Source organism: Pinus tabuliformis, chromosome 9 (genome assembly GCF_031772625.1).
Source record: "Pinus tabuliformis cultivar Carrire ecotype Pingquan chromosome 9, CPIR1, whole genome shotgun sequence".
Taxonomy (NCBI): domain Eukaryota; kingdom Viridiplantae; phylum Streptophyta; class Pinopsida; order Pinales; family Pinaceae; genus Pinus; species Pinus tabuliformis.
Genome location: NC_142307.1, coordinates 1,550,133,413 through 1,550,139,951, shown reverse-complemented (window position 1 = coordinate 1,550,139,951; position 6,539 = coordinate 1,550,133,413).

Genomic DNA, 6,539 nt, shown 5'->3' with positions numbered 1-6,539 from the left:
ATATCAAAAGCACATGAACAAATGCATAACAGGCACAACCTAAAACAGAATAGAAATGGAAAGTGAGCAATTAACAACAAAAGAAACTTGTATTAGCTGAAAATGAAGACCAGACACTACAAGTATCAAAGTAGTTACAGTCTCCAGAAGTTGAACCTTACATCAAAACAACAACCATCAACCCTGATTACATCTGTGTTCTGGGTATATATAGAGTTTCATTACAAAGATATGCTATTGTGCTATGCGTGGAGGGGTCATAATTGACCACCAACCGCTTTAATTCTCTGATGGAGTCTTTGTTACAATCTGTTGCCTCAGTGAACAAAATTGATCTTCTCGGACGCTTCGTTGTCCTTCTCGAGCAGGTGGAGTGTAATATGGATGGACTTTCATGACTGTTAAATGCATTTCACTGCTCGAGGCTTGTCCTCTCCTTCTTGGCCATTCTGTTTCTTGAATGCAGTGGTTGAGGATCTGCTACAAACGGTACCGGGAACTGATTATGCTCATCCTTTGGGCGCATAGAGCAGTTAAGGAGCGTGGACTTCATGGCGGGCGGACAAACTGAATGGAGGAACGAAGCTGGCCGTCGGATTGTGCAAATGAACAGTGGCGATTGGTTCGCAGGAGCTATCGGGAGATATGAGGGCGGGATGAATGAGGGCCCTTGGATCTCATACGGTCAGATCCAATGATGATCGGGGGCGGAAGATGCGCAGGGATTTAACGGCCGGGAAAAATGGTTTGAGCGGCGGGCGGTATTGATCGCACAGCTTTAGAGCCTATGGTGGTATTCGTACACGGGCTCGCGATCACACTTATCGCATGACGCGTGGCGGATGTGACGGGACTAAAACCACCTTTTCGCGAGTTAACGAGTGGTTAGGCTAAGGCAGCGGGGGAAAGTGGATACCGTTGGATCTCACGGCAGATGATTGAACAGTGGAGGAAATAAAACGGGGGTTATCGGCCGGGAGAAACTATGCAATATGGCAAAGACACTAACGGCACAGACTTCTGGCGAAATACATTATCAGAGGCACAAACCGGACTTGAAACTTATTACACGGGAGCGGTGAGTCATATCGGGTCCGACACCTAATATTGCATCGCTATAATGGAATGGTCTGCGTTAACAACGAGCCCTGAACCCTTGCGACTGGCGATTTTCAACGAATATCGCATCAGCTCTTCGGAAGCGGAGTTACTATGGTTCAAGTGGTCCATTGCGATCGCCGATAGCGATTAGAGCCCGGACCCGATAAAGGAATCAACTGTTTTGGAAGGGAAGGAGAAAAAGACTGTTGTGACGGAAAAGGTTGGTGAAGGCGCGCGGTTAGGTTATCGCGGTTACATGACGTTTAAACTCGGCACCCGGGGAGCTAAGGAAATACAGGTTTATGCTGAATTTTGGAGTAAAACAGGGATAGCGGGGGTTATGGGAGTATAAGAAAAATGAAGGAGAAGAAGGAAACAGACTGCTGCGAGCTCCCTTTTTTGCATAAACAAACGGCCATGCTAGTATTTGGTCCTCCAAATGCTGAAGTATGTAGCAAAGCTAACACTGGCTCCTTCAGGGGATGAGATCCTCCCTCTGAAGTCTCAAGAACTGCAGACCAATGCCTTCATACAAAACAAGCTTAAAAACATTGCCTAGTATTCCATTGGGCATGGAGTCTAATTAAGTCTACGCTAAAACCTGTAGAAGAACATGCTTACAATCATTAAGGCTCGAAAACCTTAAACAATATAAATCTTCAAAAACTGGCCATCTACTGGACCATCAAAACTGTTTCTCCTCCTCTTGGCCGGCCTATGAGCCGGTTCATCAAAGATCTGCAAAATTGGATTTATTTGATCCTCTACCTCAAAAAGTTTCGGGCATTTGACCTTATCAAGTAAAGAAGGTTTGTATTTCAACCCCTCTCTCTATGCTCTCGTCCTTGGATGTTCTTCATGGGAGCCTTTGTACACCTACTGAATAACAACAATTGTTGTGTACTTGTCTGTGTTGTTTGTGGCTTACACAATCAATATGAATGGTGAACCACTGCACTCTTGTGTGGGGGACACAAAGACTTCATCTGCTCCTGCATCTTTCTTAGAACAGTCCGCATCCAAGGAGGTGTCCCAAAATTGTGCATCCTCTTCCTTTGTGATCTGGCGAACTGCCCTTTCAAGCTCTTTGGAGGCCACCTGGGCAGGCTTCGAAATATCAAGACTGAAATTATCCATATCAGCCTTGGGCATTGAATTCTAGCCTGCTTCAGTGCCTAATGGGCAATTATGAGGGATTGTCACTTGAGCAGATAGAGAAACATAAGATGATGGGGAGCTTTCTTCTCCCTTTTTGATCACTGGACTGGGGATAATAACGGGCGGGTCAATTTGCAGATCTGCATAGTCATTGAAAGCTGGGCTGACTTTAGGCTCAGATTCTTTGAGGATGGTAGGACCTGCTGCTGGTTGCTTCTGCTGATAAGCTTGTTGTTCTGCAGGTACAACAAACTCACGAGCAGTGCCTCTGGGTAATGATTCTTCATAGGCAGCTCTAGTTAAGAAAGGGGCACTACCCTTATCTTCCAAACCATGGACCTCCTCCTCTTCTTCAAACTGCTCTTCTTCCATGACTATATTCTGAAAAAGGGTCTTCACCCTTTGATCTTCGTTTGCATCTTCTTCCTCTGTGATCTGCAGCTGCTCCTATGCTCCTCTATATAGATTTGGCTTTGGAAGAACAAAGGTACTAGGAGCTCCTGCTTCCTAAAAATGCTGCTTAGCTCTTAATCTGGAAACTCTAGAGGCTAATGATTCTATCATCCTGGCCAAATTATCGATCTTAAGCTCTGAGGGTGATGAGGACTCACCCCTTTGTCTTCTCCTTTCGGCATCACCTCCGAGCCTCTCTGCAGCTATGATGTTTGATTCCACTTCAAAGGTTGCATCTTGCATATCAGCCAAAGAAGCACATCTTCTTTCTCTTAACAACAGGCAGAACTGAGAATCGAAGGCATTGGCATAAGTGAGCATAGCAGAAATAGGGGTAGGTTTCATTTCAACTGGTATTCTACTGTACATATGGTTGAATCTGATGTTGAAATCAGACAGCAACTCACCATTTTCCCTCTGCAAGTTCCCAAATTCAGTATGATAATAGAGCAGATCTTTCTTATCCCCCCAGTGCTTTAAGAACACATCATCTAAGGCCTCAATGTTTGCTATAGACATAGGGGTTAATTCTCTGAACCATTTTCTAGCTTCCCCATCTAGGCTTTGAACAAAAACCCTCATCCACACATCATTTCCATTAATATCTAGATTATCAGCATAGCTATAAAAGGACTCAAGGTGCTCTTCAGCTGTTGCTCCCTTTGTACCAGTAAACTTAGGCATATATTTCTGATAATCTCCTGCAGGCATGGCATTCAAAGGGACATGCAAGACCAGGGGTCCATACCTAGCAGCAATGATTCTTTCTATCTTTGTAGGTGCTTGCTGGCCTGCCATGACTGGGGTATGTGGAAGGATATTGGTCGTTTGGATGATAGAAGGCTGAGAAACGAATAACAGAGCAAGAGGGCATTGATGGACTATATGGGAGACTTATCGAACAACGAGCTCTATGAATCTCTGAAGGTATTTCTTCACTAGCAGAGATACATGGGATTTTTAGGCTTACCTGATCCTGATGCTCCTTTCTGCAAAGTTTTCTTCTGCTTAACGATCTTTTCAGGGTCAGACACTGGGATAGCTAGTGATTTCTAAGGATTTCTTTGAGGGTGCCTCACAAACTGAGCCAGGACTGTAATGTGGAGTCTCCAAAGGTTGGTCTTCCTCCAGTGGAGTCGCCAGATAGATGATTACAACCAGAAATGTGTCCAGACCTTGTCTATCATCAAAATCTGGAACTGTGTCGTTCTCCCAGGGAAGCTGAGCTTCAATCTCTTCTCCCCGGCAATGACGCCAATTAATGTTATCACCCCAAGAAACTCTCCTAGGTTGTATCTCGGAGATGCTCGGGAACATTACAAACTCAAAAAAATGTTGGAAATGGATGAATGGAAGGAATGATGCATATTCAAGCCAGATAACCACTTCTACTATGCTTAACTCCAAACATGGGTGAACACCCCCAGACTACAAGGCTTTAGACCACCAATTACTCACAGTTTGAGGATTATGTGAACATGGAGAATACTGACCACACCAGCAGATACACAAGACCATGTGATGGTCAGCTGCAACCAGTAAAGAGGTCTGCAAATCTATTTCCTATTGCACAAACAGGATGACAGCTCTCTGGCACTAAGTAAACAGAAACCTGCATAACGCATTCAACGATACATACTAGACTTCAACACAGAGGTGGGATGACAGCCCCTCTAATGCTAAATATCAAGAGCACATGAACAAATGCATAACACGCACAGCCTAGAACAGAATAGAAATGGAAAGTGAGCAATTAACAGCAAAAGAATCTTGTATTAGCTGAAAATGAAGACCAGACGCTGCAAGTATCAAAGTAGTTACAGTCTCCAGAAGTTGAACCTTACATTAAAACAACAACCATCAACCCTGATTACATCTGTGTTCTGGGTATATATAGAGTTTCATTACAAAGATATGCTGTTGTGCTATGCGTGGAGGGGTCATAATTGACCACCAACCGCTTTAACTCTTTGATGGAGTCTCTGTTACAATTTGCTACCTCAGTGAACAAAATTAATCTTCTCAGGCGCTCTGTTGTCCTTTTCGAGTAGGTGGAGTGTAATATGGATGGACTTTCATGACTGTTAAATGCATTTCACTGCTCGAGGCTTGTCCTCTCCTTCTTGGCCATTCTGTTTCTTGAATGCAGTGGTTGAGGATCTACTACAAACGGTACCGGGAACTGATTATGCTCATCCTTTGGGCGCACAGAGCAGTTAAGGAGCGTGGACTTCATGGCGGGTGGACAAACTGAATGGAGGAACGAGGCTGGTCGTCGGATTGTGCAGATGAACGGCGGCGATTGGTTCACAGAAGCTATCAGGAGATATGAGGGTGGGATGAATGAGGGCCCTTGGATCTCATACAGTCAGATCCAATGATGATCGGGGGCGGAAGATGCGTGGGGATTTAACGGCCGGGAAAAATGGTTTGAGCGGCGGGCAGTATTGATCGCACCGCTTTAGAGCCTATGGCGATATTCGTACACGGCCTCGCGATCACACTTATCGCATGACACGTGGCGGATGTGACGGGACTAAAACCACCTTTTTGTGAGTTAATGAGTGGTTAGGCTATGGCAGCGGGGGAAAGCGGATACTGTTGGATCTCACAGCAGATGATTGAACGGTGGAGGAAATAAAATGGGGGTTATCGGCCGGGGGAAACTATGCAATATGGCAAAGACACTATCGGCGCAGACTTCTGGCGAAATACATTATCAAAGGCGCAAACCGGACTTGAAACTTATTACACGGGAGCAGTGAGTCATATCGGGTCCGACACCTAATATTGCATCGCTATAATGGAATGGTCTGCGTTAAAGACGAGCCCTGAACCCTTGCGACTGGCGTTTTCCGACGAATATCGCATCAGCACTTCGGGAGCGGAGTTACTATGGTTCAAGTGGTCCATTGCGATCGTCAATAGCGATTAGAGCCCGGACCCAATAAAGGAATTAACTGTTTTGGAAGGGAAGGAGAAAAAGACTGTTGTGACGGAAAAGGTTGGTGAAGGCGCACGGTTAGGTTATCGCGGTTACATGACGTTTAAACTTGGCGCCCAGGGAGCTAAGGAAATACAGGTTTACATTGAATTTTGGAGTAAAACAAGGATAGCAGGGGTTATGGGAGTGTAAGAAAAATGAAGGAGAAGAAGGAAACACACTGCTGCGAGCTCCCTTTTTTGCATAAACAAACGGCCAAGCTAGTATTTGGTCCTCCAAATGCTGAAGTATGTAGCAGAGCTAACAATACCCAGGTGTGGGATTCCTTATTATCGCTACCCTTGTACTGTGGCATGTGGCTTGGAGGCTTCACTTGATGCCCCACTCCATTCCATCATTATATCACATGCCACCTACCATTTGATGGATGTACCATAGACATGTCACCTCTTTAGAGGCTGAAACCACCTAATAGGGTTAGGTTTATGGGATACAACTTGTGAAGGAATTTCTCAATCCCTAAAATCCTTATTGAAATTGTTATCCCAGATGGTTCTTGAAGAATTGTCTCTTCAAAGAAATGGGACCACACGGGACCAAGTGGACTCAGTCTAGCGTAGGGGAGAAGAGTATGGCAACCAATGATGTCCCTAACCTGGACAAGGTATGGAAATGGATCAAAGAAAGGATATCCACTTAAAGGTTTGAATTGATTCAATAAGGTATTAGCCTTTGGGGATGTTAGGGCAAAGTTTGATCCCGAAGCTAGGGCTTGGCTTTTCTCACAACTCCATCGTCAGAATGGCCTCAAATTTGGAAGAGGTTTTGAGGAAACACTAGCGCAGGAGACCCTAAGAGATCGAACTTTTTGGATGGGAAGCTT